At 31.0% G+C, this 6,857-nt stretch overlaps 1 protein-coding gene across 1 annotated transcript in view; it reads left to right on the top strand.

Moving 5' to 3' along the window:
• The first annotated feature begins 3,953 nt into the window (after nucleotides 1-3,953).
• Nucleotides 3,954-6,857, top strand: part of LOC118204773 (beta-1,4-galactosyltransferase galt-1-like) — a 364,288-nt gene continuing 361,384 nt past the window's right edge. Inside the window, exon 1 of the mRNA XM_085814506.1 lies at nucleotides 3,954-4,123. The gene's annotated coding sequence lies outside the window, so the exon portion shown is untranslated. The remainder of the gene's footprint in view (nucleotides 4,124-6,857) is intronic.

The following is a 6,857-nucleotide window of genomic DNA, read 5'->3' as shown; positions in this document are numbered from 1 at the left end:
ATCTTCTTTTTTGAGATGGACACCTTGAAAATCACAGGAATGCTGTATACGATTTTGCATTCTGTTGGAAGAAAAAGAGAAAATGTCTTGGTGAAACATTCCGTCTCAAATGTCCTCAGGCTTCGTTTCGACTAGCAGCGAATGAGGAGGATATATCGATGATGATCAAAGGAAAGGAACAACGGAACTTTCCGAGATACTTAAGATAGAGTTGCGGGGCAGTTTTGAAATCCCTTCTTATACTCATTCATATTTGAAGCCTGCAAATCGAACTAAACATGGGGTAGTACTACTTGCGCTGTAGTCAAGTGTATCAATTAACACAGTTTTGTTTTTCCTTGTTTATACACAATCGGGTTCCTTGTTTCTACGCAGTTCCTTTGTACACTTTCAATTCCTTGTTTCTACGAAATCTCAGTGCATTTATCTGTTAAATAACACTTATACCAGGGATGATCAACCTGCGGCTCTTAGAAGGATTACTTGCGGCTCTGGATAAATGTACCCCAATTCCCTTTTCATCTCTGTGTTATTATATTTAAAAAATTATTATCGTTTCGTATGTGTTTCAAAATGTCTTTTAAATAACAGACAACGAATATGAAAGACTAAGTGCAACGTTGTAACGAATTTCATTTCCGTCCGTCGTCTCTTGATTTTTTCTGAATTCATTTGAAATTAACATAATTCAAGGTGAGTTTTCCATTTTCGATATAATTGTGACCCAAAAAGCATCTGGAGAATTAGAATTAATAGAGATGCAAGAAGATCAAGCTCTACAATTAAAATATAAATCGACGTCGATTACTGAATTTTGGAAATTTGTTCCAGAATTGAAGTATCCTGAGTTAAAAAAGGCTGCTTGTCAAATTATTTCAATATTCGGAACAACGTACTTATGTGAATCATTTTATTTCACTTTAAAATTCGTGAAATCCAAACACCGATCAATATTAACTAACCAGCATCTCAAAGAATTACTGAGAAGTGCTGTCACCAATTATTCACCAAATTTTAAAGAATTATCAATAAAAGTAAAATAAATGTGTTTAATTTTTAATATTTAAATTCAATACACATATTTTGCACTTTTATCTATATGTTTTCAATAAATATAATTTCTGTAAAAAAGTTTTTAATACCTTTTAAATACGCATTTAATTGCGGCTCGCAAAAAATTTCAAATTTTGAAAAATGACTCGGACTATCAAGGAGCTTGGCCATCCCTGACTTATACATTGGTATAAAGTCATCAAAATTAAAAGAAAAATATATTTTTTTAGTGATGAAAAAGACATCATAGAGTTGTTTTTAAATTAAAATTATCATGTTGACTTCTTGGCAAAAATTTATAATTAAACGTATGACAGCTGTCATGTTTTCTGACTTTCCTAAGAGAGAATTAACCGTTTTGCATTTATATAATACCTTTCAAACATTTTCTTTATTATATGTTCTTTGACATTACCTGATTTGTGATACCTTACTTAGATAGATAGAAATACTACTAATTTTTATGACTTTCTCCTATTTCTTAAACAAACACATTGAAACCTTGCAGAGAGATTAAGTTTTTCTGAAGCAGAAAAGGTTTTTTACCATAAGCTATGCCTTCACCGGCAATCGAACCTGGAACTCTCGAATACCCGGAGTGAGCAAACCGAACAGCACGAAGGCATGCAAAAAGGAGGGAGAAAATACGCTATATACTCCCCCTTTCAAAGGGCGACTGGGGATTAGGAGACCCAATCGGCAAATCCTGATAGTGAAGAATCATCATTCACCACCTTTTAGTTCGGACGTCACTGTAGTGTCATTAGGTTATTTTTAAAGCAGGACACATGAAAAATGTGCAATGCTCTACCCGAAACTCGAACCTGGAGCTCTCGAATACGTGCCGAGTGTGCTAACCGTTACAACACAAAGGCATGCTGGAAGAGAGGACAAAATAGACGGCCTTCTCCGTAAGGCTGCCATACTTTTAAATGCTTCTGAAAAAAAAATAATAACAGCAGGGTGTATTACTATAAGTATTACGTGGTAGATATAAAAATACAATTCTAATTTCTATACACTTTATGCAACGATTAAAAATTGTTTGACCATAATTTCAGTCGATGTGAAAATGACATCGCAGCTAGGGAGAAAAAGAGAGGAGTTGTTATGACCTTTAAATGCATGTCTTATTTGTGGACATGACATGGAGGCAGTCTCTCTGACTAGTTGTCATAGTTTGATAAACTTGTGAAATTTTGTTTTTTCCTTAAGTTGGTTTGCTGTTGTTTCTTCTTAGGTTTGTAAGATTCTCACTAGTGTATTTCTCAGTTACTGTAGAAAGTGACGAATCTTTAGAAATAGTTAGCGAATAATCGCTTAAGTTCGTGTAACAAGAAACAACAAGACGGAAGGATAACTAACCCTTTGTTATTCCAATAAGATTTAACAAAACTCCGTCTTGGAGTGTACAATCAAAGCCGAGACTTGGGCTTGAACTTAAGAGACTAAAAATTAAACTAAAACTAAAATTAACTAAAGAAGTATAGCGGAAGCTATCAAGATTCTAATCGAGTTGGTCCTTTAACTCTATTTGACTACGAAGCTTATCAAGGGCCTGAGTACGGCCGAGCGTAATAACAGCTTTGAGAGAGAGAGTAGCCAAAAGGCACAGAAGTAGTAAGTTAAAGTTAAGAATTTGGCAGAAAAGGAACTTTAACTTAAAACTTAACTGTTAATAAATTAACATAATTCTTACAAGTTGTTATGACTTCTTTAGCTTTCTCGTTTTAAATTTGATGACAGTTCCAGATTGTAATAATCGTATTTGTTTCTGATGGATCTAGATTTTTTTTTTTTTTTTTTTTCAAAATTGCTGCGGAAATCAGTGATAGAAGAAAAGCCGGAAAACGTGAATTAAGAACAAATTATACATCTCTTAGAGAGAAGCTAAATTTTAATTCTAACTGATTAGGAACTAAGCTATAGATGTTCGCTTTTGTATTTTTTAAATTTGATTTCCCTTTGTACCTTATACATGGTTTACGTTCAGACGGCAGCCATTAAAAAAATAAGCGAAGCACCTTTCACAATAAAACTGTAACAATTTTAACTGTTGCCATCAAAAGAGAATTCGTCTTGTGAAAACAATGACACCTGCTCTTAAGTGTTAAGTAAAGCACGTCTCTTCTTTTCTAGTTCCTTAACAGAGGGTTCCAAAGCAATGAGTGAGTGATCATAGCTCGCATATTTTGTTAGAAGGCCAGCTGGTGTGGAGGTGCGAGATGTTACGCTTCTTTGTGCCATATTTATTGAAATTCATGTATGTCATGTCACTGTCAGTGGGATGTTTATCAAATATATTGATATTACATTGTCAGTGTCGATGTAAATTTTGTTACAAAACATAAAACAACACAAATATTTATAACATCACCTTTTAATCCACTTCGATGCAACTATTTTAACTGTAGTAATAAATTGACAAGAAGTTCTGTAAAATATAAATAACTCGTACAATATTTTAAAGAGTAAAATCTCTGCTATCATGAAGGACGAACAAGCATAAAATACTTGTTTATTTTGAAATACCTTATTTTTGTATCACATTCAGGTGCTCCTCACGTAAAAATGACATTCCATTTTTCTACTCATTCTTTTTAATACGCTGGACAGGAAATGTAATATTAAGTGTAAAATATAAATAATATTTTTGGTGACATTTGTGGAAATAAAAAGGTAAATAATATGTCGATCAGAACGAAATAAAAAAAAGTGCCCAAAGACCAATAACAAATAACGGAAAAAAAGAGAGAAAAAGCTTCGAAACGACTATAAATTGTGATCTGCCAGGTCAGCTCAAAATCCCCCTTTTCATTGAGCGGAGAAATATGCGCATGCGCAGACGGATCGTTGCGCTGTGCTCCACTTTATGAGGAGACACAGACACCGAGAGATTTTTCGTCTGCAACCTTCCGCCATTGTCAGAGCTATGCTGGACAGCTCGCTCTAAACAGTCAGGCGGGCAAAGCTCAAAATGAAGTTTTGCAAACCGTATAGCAAACTGTAAAGCATTCTGAACGAAGATTGGATGCGAAAATGGCATCGCAGCTGAAGTAGAGATGAAGAGGTGAGATGTTATGCTCTTTTAATATGTAGATATAGTTTGTATGGTGGTAGTCCATATCACTAGTTATTATAGTTTGGTAAACTTCTCTTTTATAAGTTTTTTTCCCCATGCTGCTATCGTTCAAGTTCTTGGATGTCATTTAAAGAAAGCTGGTCAAATTATAAAATTAAATTAAACATAAAGTTCATATAATAAAGTAAAGAAACATGTAAATAATTGTTTTTAAAAAAATAAACCCATTAATAACATTACATAATAAGATTTTTTTCTCTTAATAATATTAAAATTGAAACTAAAATTCCATTTATCAGTTTAATTCTTTGAAACATTCAAAGAACTCCTGCTAAACAGTAGAAATATTTTCTTGCAAGCAGACGATAAAATGTTAAGCTTGTGAAATGTAGTTTACTTCCAAAGAAAAAATAATATATGTTTTCTTAAATTAATTTGGTCACTTTTTTATAAAAATTGAAAATTATGTTAAAGCTAGTGTTGTTAAGATAGTGTTATAATTTACATATACTATATTAAAGCATGATTTCTGAAATTTATAAATATTCGATATACATATTGCGATTTAACGAAAATTCCATTTATCAGTTTAATTCTTTGAAACATTCAAAGAACTCGTGCTAAACAGTAGAAATATTTTCTTGCAAGCAGACGATAAAATGCTAAGTTTGCGAAGTGTAGTTTACTTCCAAAGAAAAATTTATATATGTTTTCTTAAATTAATTTGATCAGTTTAAAAAAATTTTAAATTATGTTAAAGCTAGTGTTGTTAAAATAGTGTTATAATTTTCATATACTGTATTAAAGCATGATTTCTGAAATTTTGAAATATTCGATATACATATTGCGATTTGAAAACTGTGTTAAAGCTAGTGTTTTTAAAAGTAGTATTGTAATTTACATGCATATTAAAGTATGATTTCTGTACTTCTGAAATATTCGATATAGATATTATGCCTTTACGGTGTAATTTATTATGTTTAATAAAATAAATAAATATCAAATGCATAGATGGAACATATCACAAATGTTTTTATTTTCATTCATTTAAGATTTGATTTTATGATTTATAATGTTTAATATATTTATTAAATTTTATGCGAAGATGTTTGTGATTTATATAAATAACAAATTGTATATTTTGAACTTCCGATATAAATCTTGTGTTAAATTTCAGTTTGCTATTAAGCAAAAAGGATGTAATTTAATGCATAAAAATCAATTCCACATTTTCTTGGGGTAAATAATATGACAGCAAGTTTCACCAGGAAGCAATGGATGATTTAGCAATGCATAACATGGAAGGATTTTGTTGCAAATTTTTATGCTTTTCCTGTGCAAGGAAGAACTTTTAACTTGAACAACCCACTTATGTTCTTGAGTATGAAACAAATTAATGTTTTAAAATTCAATATTTGTTTAATTACATCAGTTAAATGAGTATAATTTGTGTTGTTTTGGAAAGTAAAGTCTTTTTCAATCTTCAACATTTTTGCAAATAATGCCATGTTTGGAAGAAAAACAACGTATTAAAATATTCGAATGCCTCGTTATTAGTGTAGCTGATGTACTCAATTATTCTAAAGAATAATAGAAATATATTAGATAACTTTCTTGTACTTATTAAGTGATGCAAGTCAAAAGTTTCAATTATTAGTTTTATTTAAGTAATAGAAGAATATAAAAGATGATATTAAGAAAAACATAGGTTAGATGCGGTCAACAGGTTGGCAACAGTAGCATTCCTGGTTGATACAACGACAATTTATTTTTTTGCTTTTTTTGCTGCAAACTGGAATTAAACTACTTACATAAACTGATTCAGTTCTAGGGTTATAAAGTAGGAGTATACATTTGATAAAGAACCTTGAAAATTAAAGGAAAGCCTTTGCCGTTGCTTATTGAAAGTATGAATCAGGAATGACATTCACTAAATGTTAAACAATTACAGAGTTGTACACCCTATTGTTATATAAAATGTTACCCTTTTTCATACGTCTGTAGTTTTATTATTATTTTCATTCCTTGATGATCTTTGATGCATTATTATCACTTAAGCGGGGAAGGTGTTTTCAAGAGTGTTAATGAGAGGCTTTGTGAAATTTTGCCATTTTAAGATATTTTTAGGAAGACTTTTAATGTGCCGTCAAGAGACCCCAAATCATCCTGTTATAGATTGAATTATAGAACTTTAAGATGCGTCGGAATACTGAATTGGCAATAAATGTATTCTTTATGTGAAGTCAGAACCATATCGAAAGAAGTTTAAAGCTTAGAGTAAATCTCAGAATAAAACCCTTAAATATTTTTATGATAACATTCGTAATGGTTTTTAATTTAAGAGCTTTATTTTGCCTCTCTTTTTATTTTTTACCAATAGTAAGTTTTTCATTCTGGGCGTAGTGCGCACAATGTTACTGCTAAAATATCATAAATTATCCGTAAAAAACCTAAAAGCATTTCTTCTTATATTTAAGACAATAATTCCGCATGGTACGTGTCGATGCACTAGTATGCCGTGAAGTTCTAAAGGTTGTACCGTAAAATTTTCTTATTTAAATATATGCTTTAAAATTCAGCTTCTGTTTTGAAACTTCATATTTCTGTGAATTGGTATTTCGTAGCCAAGGAAAATAGGTATTATCTTAACAGAAATCAGACTTAGCATTGTCATGTTGATTTTTTTTTTTTTTTTTTTTTTTTTTTTTAAATACGACGACTT

The sequence above is a fragment of the Stegodyphus dumicola genome, chromosome 4 (genome assembly GCF_044657685.1).
Source record: "Stegodyphus dumicola isolate Sdum_Otavi_A_Nest chromosome 4, ASM4465768v1".
Lineage (NCBI taxonomy): Eukaryota > Metazoa > Arthropoda > Arachnida > Araneae > Eresidae > Stegodyphus > Stegodyphus dumicola.
This window is presented reverse-complemented; position numbering and strand designations above follow the sequence as displayed.